The sequence below is a fragment of the Pan paniscus genome, chromosome 5 (genome assembly GCF_029289425.2).
Source record: "Pan paniscus chromosome 5, NHGRI_mPanPan1-v2.0_pri, whole genome shotgun sequence".
Classification (NCBI taxonomy): Eukaryota; Metazoa; Chordata; class Mammalia; order Primates; family Hominidae; genus Pan; species Pan paniscus.
The window spans coordinates 42,286,789-42,298,806 of NC_073254.2; the positions used below are offsets into that span (position 1 = coordinate 42,286,789).

At 44.7% G+C, this 12,018-nt stretch overlaps 1 non-coding gene across 1 annotated transcript; it reads right to left on the reverse strand.

The window, feature by feature from the left end:
* Positions 1-8,090: 8,090 nt before the first annotated feature.
* TRNAV-AAC (transfer RNA valine (anticodon AAC)) lies at positions 8,091-8,163 on the reverse strand. Its single transcript has one exon. It is a non-coding gene; the product is annotated as a tRNA-Val (tRNA).
* Positions 8,164-12,018: the final 3,855 nt, after the last annotated feature.

Consider the following 12,018-nt stretch of genomic DNA (forward strand, 5'->3'; position numbering starts at 1 on the left):
AAAGTGAGATATCATCTTATACCTGTTAGGATAGCTATTATCAAAAAAACAAAAGACAAGTGTTGGTGAGTTCGTAGAGAAATTGGAACTTTCTACCCTGTTAATGAGATTGCGAAATGGTGCAGCCACTGTGGAAAACAGTATGAAGTTTCTTCAAAAAATTAAAAATAGAACTACCAGGCCGGGTGCAGTGGCTCATCCCTGTAATCCCAGCACTTTGGGAGGCCAAGGTGCATGGATCACTTGAGGTCAGGAGTTCGACACCAGCCTGAGCAACATGGCGAAACCCCGTCTCTACTAAAAATACAAAATTAGCTAGTTGTGGTGGTGCCCGGCTGCAATCCCAGTCATTCGCGAAGCTAAGGCAGGAGAATCACTGGAAGCCAGGAGACAGAGGTTGCAGTGAGCCAAGATTGCGTCACTGCCCTCCAGCCTGGGCGACAGAGCAAGACTGCATCTCAAAAAAAAAAAAATAGAACTACCATATATGATTCAGCAACCCCACTTCTGGGTATATACCCAAAAAAATTGAATTCAGAATCTCAAGGACATATTAGCACACCTATGTTCCTTACAGCATTATTCACAATACCAAAGATGAGGAAGCAACCTAAATGTTCATCAGTGGAGGGATTAATATAGAAAATATGGTATATACATACAATAGAATATTATTCAGCCTTTAAAATAAAGGAAATTCTGGCCAGGCATGGTGGCTCACGCCTATAATTCCAGCACTTTGGGAGGCTGAGGTGGGAGGATCGCTTGAGCAATATAGTGAGAGCCTGTCTCTACAAAAAATTAAAATATTAGCCAAGCATGGTGGTGTGCAGTCCTAGCTACTCAGGAGATTGAGGTGGGAGGATCATTTGAGCCCAGGAGGTTGAGGCCGTAGTGAGCCAACATCATACCATTGCACTCGATCCTGAAAGGCAAAGCAAGACCCTGTCTCAAAAGAAAAAAAAAAAAAAGGAAATTCTGCAACATGCAACAGCATGGATCAACTTTGAGGACATTATTGTAAGTGAAATGAGCTCCCCACAAATGGACAAATACTGCTTGATTCCACTTGAGATGTCTGAAACAACCAAACTCGTTGAATCAGAAAGCAGAATGGTGGTTGCCTGTGGTTGGGGGAAGGGGAAAATGGGAATTTCAGTTATGCAAGGTAAGTTCTAGAGATCTGCTGTACAACATTGTGCCTGTAGTTAACAATACTGTATTGTACTCTTAAATTTTTGTAGCCGGGCGTGGTCGCTCACGCCTGTAATCCCAGCACTTTGGGAGGCTGAGGTGGGTGGATCACCTGAGGTCAGGAGTTCAAGACCAGCCTGACAAACATGGAGAAACCCCTGTCTCTACTAAAAATACAAAATTAGCCTTGGCTTGGTGGCACATGCCTGTAATCCCAGCTACTGGAGAGGCTGAAGCAGGAGAATAGCTTGAACCTGGGAGGTGGAGGTTGTGGTGAGCCGAGATTGCGCCATTGCACTCCAGCCTGGGCAACAAGAGCAAAACTCCATCTCAAAAAAAAAAATTTTTTTTTGTCAAGGGAGTAAATCTCATGGCAAGCTCTTTTTGCCTCAATACTTTTTTTAATCAAAAGAAAAATGGACTTACCTTTACTCTCTAGCCAAATATGTGATAATACTTGCACATTACATCAAATAACTACAACTTAAAATCTTTTCTTCCTCAATTCCAATAAATTCTGCTACTAGCCCCACAAATTAGGGCCCCACCAATCTAGTGTGTACAGGCGCCACTGGAACTGCCAGAAAGGTTGGGCTCCCACCTCCAGCTCTAGACTGTCTTGAATTTCTGACCCCCCACCTCTGATTGACCTCAATTTCGAGTCCCAGGGGACTTCCCATTCCACCCACTAAGGAAGAGCTTTCTGACAGCATAGGATGGCTCCTAGCAGCGACTGAGCGCCTAACTGATAGGACCTTATGGCTCGAGCACCTAACTGGTAGGCTGTTTTGGCTGGAAAGGCCAATCTGACTCCAGTAGCTCTCCCTTTGTCCCAGAGAGATGCAGCCCACATTGACCCCTAGTAAAACCATCTGGAGCCGAAGAGATGTAGATCAAATGCAGCTATGAAGTAAGTCTCAGGATTGGAGGAATGGAGCAAACTGAAAAAGAAAGGGAGATCAGCAGAATCACATTAAGCAGAGCTTCTGAAGGGCAGATAATCCTGAAAATCCTGAAGGCAGAAACCTTGTCTTATCTCCATCTGCGACCCACCTCAAATCATGCTTCCACCCCTCCCCCAGAAAAACACAACCTTCACGGAAGAGTTTTGAAAAGATTTCCGGCAAGAAAATAATGTTACCAGAGACCGTTGAGGTCTTTTGTCTGGTCACCACTGGTTAAAATAAAGAAATCAGTAAACTTTTTATTGCTGTCAAAACATATGCTCATGTGCTCATTGGCCATTAACATATTCTGCTTTGGAAGTGCCTGTTCAGATTTTTTGCTCATAACTCTAAAAGTGAAAGATAAATAAAGTTATGAGGGGGATAAAAAAGAATCGAATATTTATGTGAGCTTGGGGAAAGAAAAATTTCTTAGGGAGACACAAAAATAACTAAACCAAAGTTAAATAAATTGGACTTCATAAAAATTAACAATTTCTTCTTCTAATTATTATTTTTGAGACGGAGTCTTGCTGGGTTGCCCAGGCTGCAGTACAGTGGTGCGATCTCGGCTCACTGTAGCCTCTACCTCCCAGGTTCAAGCAGTTCTCCCGCCTCAGCCTCCCAAGTAGCTGGGATTATAGACATGTGCCACCAAAATTAACAATTTCATCACAAGAGATCATTAAACTGTTTCCCAGACTCAAGTGACAAGAAGATATATGCAATACAAATATCTGGCAAAGAACTCTTAAGTGATATATATGGATCAATGATAAAAAGATAGCACAATGAAATGTGCGCAGATGTGTTTCAAAGGGAAGCTCTGCCAGGCATGGTGGCTCATGCCTGTAATCCCAACACTCTGAGAGGCTGAGGCGGGAGGATCTCTTGAGCCCTTGAGTTCGAGACCAGCCTGGGCAATATAGTGAGACATTCCTTCCCCCACCTTCAACAAAACATTAAAATTTTAGCCTGGCATGGTGGCATGAGCTTGTGGTTCCAGCTACTCTGGGGGCTGAGGTGGGAGAATTGCTTGAGCCCGGGGAGTCCAGGCAGCCGTGAGCCCTGATTGTGCCACTGCACTCCAGCTTGGGCGACAGAGTGAGACCGTGTCTCAAAAACAAAAAGAAAACAAAAAAACCCAAACAAACAAACAACAAACCCCAAAGGGAGTTCTGCTCCGTTTGATGAACCTTGAGAGCCTCACTCTTTCCTAATTGTGAAGAGTGGCGAACCAGGTAGGTGGGACCTGTGCCACCTGCGCCTCAGCCCAGGTCAGAAGCTGCACAACTGTAGAGACCAAAGTTAGGGCCCCACAGCGATACTAGTTTTCCAACAATGTTCAGTATTCACCTTTGGTGTTGACGTTTGTGTTGACGACTGGAGTCGAGTTTAGTGAAAGAAGAATTAACTAAGCTAAAGTGGAGAGAGAAGAAAAAAAACAATACTGGCAGGATATATTTCTGCCCAGTTTCAGGAGAGGATTTTTCGTGCGTGTGGCAAACGTGAGAACCACTACTCTGTGGAAACTACCGTACACCCAAGAGTCACCTCTAAAAATTAAAATGGAGGTTTCTTGGATGTCCTGTATTTAGTATTGTGAAATGTATTTTTTCCTTTAGAGCAGTTTCATATTTGAGGCAAGTTTTTCCTTTCCTTGTATCTTCCATTTATCAAAACCAACAATACCAAAACTCCACAACCCAAGACCCAGGAAGGGGTTTCCCCAGTGACCCAAATACTTCACAAATGCTGGGCCAGGTGAAGAAGGAAAGGTATTTTGACAGAGGAAATTTTTTTTTTTTTTTTTTGAGACAGAGTCTCGCTCTGTCGCCTAGGCTGGAGTGCAGTGGTGCGATCTCGGCTCACTGCAACCTCCGCCTCCCGAGTTCAAGCAATTCTCCCAGATTCAAGCAATTCTCCTGTCGCAGCCTCCTGAGTAGCTGGGACTACAGGCACACACCACCATGCCCAGCTAATTTTCGTGGAGTTTTTTTAGTAGAGGTGGCTTTTCGCTGTATTGGTCAGGCTGGTCTCGAACTCCTGACCTCAGGCGATCCACCTGTCTCGGCCTCCCAAAGTGCTGGGATTACAGGCATGAGACACCGCGCTGGACCGAGCAGAGGAAACTTTTAAAGTTGACTGACTTCTTTGCTATTAATAAACTTTAAACTTTTTTTTTTTTTTTGCCTTTATGAAACAACCACTGCAAAATTATAACTGAGACAGTGAAAGAGATCTGACCTAACCATCTTTCTTCTAACCTTCAAGCTGTCCTTGTTCGTTCCTGGATGTAGGCTGAACTAACTTTGGGAGGAACTTAGTTTATAGTTTATAGTTGTTTATAGTTTAGAACAAAGACCATAACGGCTTTTTCCCAAAAGAAACTCCCTTCTTGCCTGGAGACCAGTCACCTGCGTAGGACTAACAAATTAGCTACAAGATTACAAATTATGGTTTAGGGGTCCGTCATGCATCCTCTGGCTGCAAGAATCTGAAGCTCCCCATATTGCTCCTGGGGATAACATCACTACTGTAAAACCTAATATCGGTGCTTGAGATATTTTGCAGACCCTACATTTGATGGATCAGCTACCACCACCCAGTTCTGCAATCCCACCCAGGAGCAGAAGACAGCAAGAAAACCTCACTTCGACCCCTGCTATAATTCCATCTCCAACCCGACCAATCAGCAAGCCCCTTACCCGCTAAATTATTTTTTAATTAATTTATTTATTTTTGTTTGTTTAAGACCAACTGTCGCTCTTGTTTCCCAGGCTGGAGTGCAATGGCACAATCTCGGCACAGTGAAACCTCCGCCTCCCGGGTTCAAGCGATTCTCCTGCCTCAGCCTCCCGAGTAGCTGGGATTACAGGCTCCCCTCCCGCCACTACGCCCAGCTAATTTTTGTATTTTTAGTAGAAATGGGATTTCACCATGTTGGCCAGGCTGGTCTCGAACTCCTGACCTCAGATAATCTGCAAACCTCGGCCTCCCAAAATCCTGGGATTACAGGTATGAGCCACCGCGCTCGACGCTAAATTATCTTTTAAAATTACCATCCCCCAGTGCTCCAATGCTCAGGGAGACGGATTTGAGAAATAATAAAACTCCGTTCTCCCACGCAGCTGGCTCTGCGTGAATTACTTTCTCCATTGCAATTTCCCTGTCTTGATAAATTGGCTCTGTCTAGGCAGCAGGCAAGGTGAACTCTTTGGGCAATTACATTTAGTGACCTGAAAAAATTTTTTTAACAATCTCAGTATTTTGTGATTTGGTCATTTCAGAGTAATGCAGCATTTCAGAGTAAAGCAGGAAAACCTGTTTCATAGAATCTTATAACAAATTCTTCTGCATGTGAGGAAGATCAGTGAATTTCTCAGTAATTCTGTTCCTAGAAAAAGCCTGGGCCCCAACTGTGGATGTTCCATTAGTGCAGACTCTTATGCCTTTCTTCTTAGTTTGGTACAGTTTCAGATACAATAGTCCCTTTACTCATGGGGGATATATTCCAAGACCCCTAGTGGATGCTTGAGACTGCTGATAGTACTAAACCCTATACATAACTGTTTTTTTCTTCTATACACGCTGTGAAAGGAAAATAAATCTTAGAACCCTAAAATCACTAAGTCAACAGAAAAGTCAAGTTGGGAACTACACGCAAAACTGCCTCTCATTTTATTCCTAAACAAGATAGCTAAAAAGATAAAAGAGCCACATACCTCCCTCACAATTTGCCCACAAGGAAATTCCTTGTGGGCTTTAAGGTATTTATCCTAAAACAATTCTGTTGAATTTCACCCTGGCAATGTAAACTAATAGCTTACCTTCACAGGTGTGGGACAGAAAGTCATCCCTCTGGCCGGGTGCGGTTGTTCACGCCTATAATCCCAGCACTTTGGGAAGCCAAGGTGGGTGGATCACCTCAGGTCAGGAGTTCGAGACCAGCCTGGCCAACATGGCAAAACCCTGTCTCTACTAAAAATACAAAAATTAGCCAGGCGTAGTGGCATGTGCCTGTAATCCCAGCTACTGAGGAGGCTGAGACAGGAGAATCGCTTGAACCCAGGAGGCGGAGGTTGTTGCAGTGAGCCAAGATCGCACCACTGCACTTTAGCCTGGGTGACAGAGTGAGACTCTGTCTCAAAAAAAAAAAAAAAAAAAAAAAAAAAACTGTCCTGCCTCTGCTCACCTGAGACAAATGCATATCTGATTGTTTCCTCTGCCTTATTGTTTATGTAAAAATGCAGATTCACGGAGACAGACTAAATTGTGTATTCAGTGAAAGGTTGATCAAGGACTTAAAGGAATGCAACCTTTGTCTTTTATGTCTTTTCTGCCTGTGACCTGGAAGACCCCACCACCACTTTGAGTTGTCCAGTCCTACTGGATCGAACCAATGTACATCTTACACATACTGATTGATGTCTCATGTCTCCTTAAAATGTATAAAAGCAAGCTGTACCCTGACCACCTTGGGCACAGGTCGTCAGGACCTCCTGAGCCTGTGTAACAGGCGTATCCTTAACCTTAGCAAAATAAACTCTCTAAATTGGTTGAGATCTGTCTCAGATATTTTGGGTTTACAACACATACCTATAATGTTTAATTGATAAAATAGCCAGGGTAAATAACAGCAACTAATAATAAAATATAACAATTATAACAATATACTGTAATAAAAGTTACATGAATGTGGTCCTCCTCTTTTTCCCTATATCAAGCTTTTTTTTTTTTATTGTTGCTCTTTGGTTTTGTTGTTAAAACAAGTAATTTACAACCATTTGGTTGGAGAGTTTATTAAAAAACTCAGTGAGGCACTACAGGTAGATTACAGAAGGTGGATATTAGGAGTTAGGGAATCATCTGCTTTATTACAGTGAAATTTAAAGTGACAGTGCTGGTTTAGCACACTTTTTTTTTTTTGGCAGAGTCTCACTCTGTTGCCCAGGCTGGAGTGCAGTGGCACAATCTTGGCTCACTACAATCTCCTCCTCCCAGATTCAAGCAATTCTCATACCTCAGCCTCCCAAGTAGCTGGGACTACAGGTGCGTGCCACCACGCCCAGCCAATTTTTGTAATTTTGTAGAGATGGGGGTTTCACCATGTTGGCCAAGCTGGTCTTGAACTCCTGACCTCAAGTAATCCACCCGCCTCGGCCTCCCAGAGTGATGGGATTACAGACATGAGCCACTGTGGCGTCCAGCCTAGCACACTCTTAAGTTTAAGAAAGAAATCAGTTTCTCTGTTATTGATCAGTTCAGTTGATTGGCACATCTTACCAATAATGCCGACATCTGGCATTGAGTACCCATAGAGGCCAGGCCAGTATCTAATTTTTTATTATTTATTGATTTATTTATTTTAACACTTAACAGTTTCTAAGTATCCACATGAAATTGCCTCTTACCTATTTTGTGAAAAATTCTCTCTGCACTTAGGGGTAAAGGGCAGACAATAGAATATTAGTTATTCACTTGGCTCAAAGCATGGCCCTGTTTCTTTTATTTTTTTCTCACGGGTCTGTGTCCTAAGCATTGCTTATTTTTAGAAACTCCTGAGGAAAATCTCTTTGCGAAGAACCTGCACAAGTGGCTTTGGAAATTTCAAGGAAGCCAATCTCGCCTGCACAGTATAGCGGGGTCCTGCACCAGGAGAGCTTGCTTTGGGCCCTAGAACCTACAGGCCATGCAGAGCATAAGGGGAGGGAGCTGGGACAGCGACATGCTGGGGCGCGGGAAGATGGGGCGATGTGGGCCTCGCCGCGGCTCAGGACAAAGGAGGGAGCAAAAATGTTCCTGAGGTGGCTCAAATAAAAAAAAAAAAAGGAGGATATAAGATCCTTTGATTTAGGTGCTTGTTCATATACAAGGGTCCTATCTGGTTCAAATAGAGACTCTCAGGATCAGGAACAGGATCAGGAACAAGACGTAAGAAGGGTAACCGCTTGTTTCCGCCTGGTTTCGAACCAGGGACCTTTCGCGTGTTAGACGAACGTGATAACCACTACACTACGGAAACAACCCTGGTGGTAGGGGTTAGAATTGAAGCACCTAGGGTGAGACAATCCAGGTTTGGCTTTAGAAAATCTATATTTTTTACTCAGATTTTTTTTTTTCTGGTAGTTTCTTTCCATATCTTTCAGACTTTCCACTTATTGAAATCAAAGATATCACATCCTGACAGTTGTTATTTGCCTACCACAAATTGGTACATATATTCACCAAATATATTAACCAGAATGCCCAGTAACCTATTCAGAATAATAAAAACTACTGGAAACTTCCCAAGCACCCATCAGCAGATGCAGGAATGAACTCACATGAAATAATCTATTGCAACAAGAATGAACAATCTACAACTATGTGGATGAATCTCACAGAGATGTCGACTAAAGTAAACCAGACAGAAAAGGACGTACTCTGTGGCTCCACTGATTTAAATTATAAAGCAGGCAACATTCCGCTGTCCAGCCAGAAGTCACAATAGTACTTCCATCTGGGGAGAGTGGGTCGTAACTGAAAAGGAACTGGAAATGCTCTGGTTTCCCAGGTGTGTTCCTTTTGTGTGTACTCAAGGGGTGTGTGTGTGTGTGTGTGCCTGTAAGAGGCGGGGAAGGTGAGAGAGAGAGGCGGAGACAGAGAAGGAGGGAGGGAGAGGGAGAGAGAGGGAGAGATTGGGAGAGAGGTGCACGGGAATAGACGGAAAAATTGAAGAAGTAATACGCTTATGCAATTGTGGAGACTGGTTAGAAAGTGCTAAATCCATAGGGCAGGCTGTAATAAAAGGCCATCAGAAAAGGCAGGCTGAAAACAATACAGACGATTCAATAAAACCAGAAGTTCTTTGAAAAGTTGTCTACATTGTCTATATTGTCAGCAAACTTGACTTTTAGCTAGACTGACTAAGGAAAAACAAAAAAAAGACAAGAGATTCAAATTAAAATTGGAAGCGAAAGCGGTGATATTATCACTGAATTTACAAAAATAAAAAGAATTATAAGAGTACACTATGAAAAATTGTATGCCAGCAAATTGGATGACCTAGATTAAATGAACAAACTCCTAGTAACACACAATCTACAAAGATTGAATCATAAAGAATTATAAATCTGAATAGACCTATAACTAGTAAGGATATTGAAGCAGTAATCAAAAACCTACCGTGAAAAAAAGCCCTGGACCAGCTGGCTTAACTGATGAATTCTATCAAACATTTAAATACTTAAGCAGTCCTTCTCACACTTTTCCACAAAACTGAAGAGTAGGAAACACTTCCTAACTCATTTTATGAAGCTAGCATTATTCTGATACCAAAGCCAGACAAAGCCATTACAAAAAAGAAAGCTACAGGCTAATATTTTTTTATGAATATTGATGCTAAATTCCTCAACAAAATACTGGCAAACTAAATTCAACAACATATTAAAAGGATTACACACCATAGCAAAGTAGGATTTATTCCTGAAATGGAAGGATTCAGCATATAAAACAAGTAATTAATATAATGTATACATAAACAGAATGAAAGAAAAAACACAGTTCTTTGCATTAATGCAAAAAAGCATTTGACAAACTTCAAACACCTTCATGATGATGGAGGGCTTGCCAATGTGCTGGGGGTTGCCACCTTCAAAAGGATGCTCCACAGGGTTCATGGCCACACCCCGTACTCGTGGCCTACAGTTCCTCTTTGCCTTATATTTGTGGTAGGCCCGGCCAGCCTTCAAGATGGATGCCCCTGCTGGCCGCAAAGTGGGTCTTATTGCTCCCCGCCGGACTGGACGTCTCCGGGGAACGAAGACTGTGCAGGAGAAAGAGAGCTAGTGCTGAGGGGCTCAATAAAGTTTGTCTTTATGCAAAAATAAAAGAAAAGCCTCTGTCCCTCTGCCTCTGCCCCTGCCCCTGCCTCTGCCTCTGCCACTGCCTCTCCACGGTCTCCCTCTGATGCCGACCCAAGGCTGGACTGTACTGCAGCCATCTCGACTCACTGCAACCTCCCTGCCTGATTCTCCTGCCTCAGCCTGCCGAGTGCCTGGGATTGCAGGCGCGCGCCGCCACGCCTGACTGGTTTTCGTATTTTTTGGTGGAGACGGGGTTTCGCCGTGCTGGCCAGGCTGGTCTCCAGCTCCTGACTGCGAGTGATCTGCCAGCCTCGGCCTCCCGAGGTGCCGGGATTGCAGACGGAGTCTCGCTCACTCAGTGCTCAGTGTTGCCCAGGCTGGACTGCAGTGGCGTGATCTCGGCTCCCTACAACCTCCACCTCCCAGCCGCCTGCCTTGGCCTCCCAAAGTGCCGAGTTTGCAACCTCTGCCCGGCCGCCACCCCGTCTAGGAAGTGAGGAGCGTCTCTGCCTGGCCGCCCATCGTCTGGGATGGGAGGAGCCCCTCTGCCCGGCCGCCCAGTCTGGGAAGTGCGGAGCGCCTCTTCCCGGCCGTCATCCCGTCTAGGAAGTGAGGAGCGTCTCTGCCCGGCCGCCCATCGTCTGGGATGTGGGGAGCGCCTCTGCCCCGCCGCCCCGTCTGAGATGTGAAGAGCGCCTCTGCCCGGCCGCGACCCCGTCTGGGAACTGAGGAGTGTCTCTGCCCCGCCACCACCCCGTCTGGGAGGTAAGGAGCGTCTCTGACTGGCCGCCCCGTCTGAGAAGTGAGGAGCCCCTCCGCCCGACAGCCGCCCCGTCTGGGAAGTGAGGAGTGTCTCCGCCCGGCAGCCGCCCCGTCCGGGAGGTGGGGGGCAGCCCCCGCCCGGCCAGCCGCCCCGTCCGGGAGGTGGGGCGGGGGGGGCGCCACTGCCCGGCCGCCCCGTCTGGGAAGTGAGGAGCCCCTCTGCCCGGCCACCACCCCGTCTGGGAGGTGTACCCAATAGCTCATTGAGAACGGGCCATGATGACGATGGCGGTTTTGTCGAATAGAAAAGGTGGAAATGTGGGGAAAACAGAGACCAGATTGTTACTGTGTCTGTGTAGAGAGAAGTAGACATAGGAGACTCCATTTTGTTCTGTACTAAGAAAAATTCTTCTGCCTTGGGATGCTGTTAATCTATAACCTTACCCCCAACCCCGTGCTCTCTGAAACATGTGCTGTGTCCACTAAGGGTTAAATGGATTAAGGGCGGTGCAAGATGTGCTTTGTTAAACAGATGCTTGAAGGCAGCATACTCGTTAAGAGTCATCACCACTCCCTAATCGCAAGTACCCAGGGACACAAACAGTGCGGAAGGCGGCAGGGCCCTCTGCCTAGGAAAACCAGAGACCTTTGTTCACATGTTTATCTGCTGACCTTCCCTCCACTATCGTCCTATGACCCTGCCAAATCCCCCTCTCCGAGAAACACCCAAGAATGATCAATGAATACTAAAAAAAAAAGAAAAAAAAAAAGAAAGAAAAAGAAAAGGAAGAACAAAGTTGGAGGCTTCATACTTCCTGACCTCAACATTTACTTTAAAGCTACAGTAATCAAAACAGTATGGTACTGGCATAAGGAGAGACATACAGACACAAGCGAATAGAGGGCCCAGAAATAAACTATGGCTTATATGGCCAACTGATTTGTGACAAGGGTGCCAGGGCCATTTAATGGAGAAAGAACAGACTTTTCAACAAATGGTGCTGGGAAAACTGGATATCTACATGCAAAAGAATGAAGTTGGATGTTTACCTTATAATACACGTAAAAACTAACTTAAAAACAGATCAAAGACCTAAACATAGGTGCTAAAAACCTTAAAATTCTTAGATGAAAACATTGGAGAAAATCTTCATGACATTTGGCAATGATTTCTTGGATATCATACCAAAAGCACAGAGAACAATGACAAAAATAGATAAATTAGACTTCATCAAATTGATAACATTTGGAGGCTGGGCACGGTGGCTCAC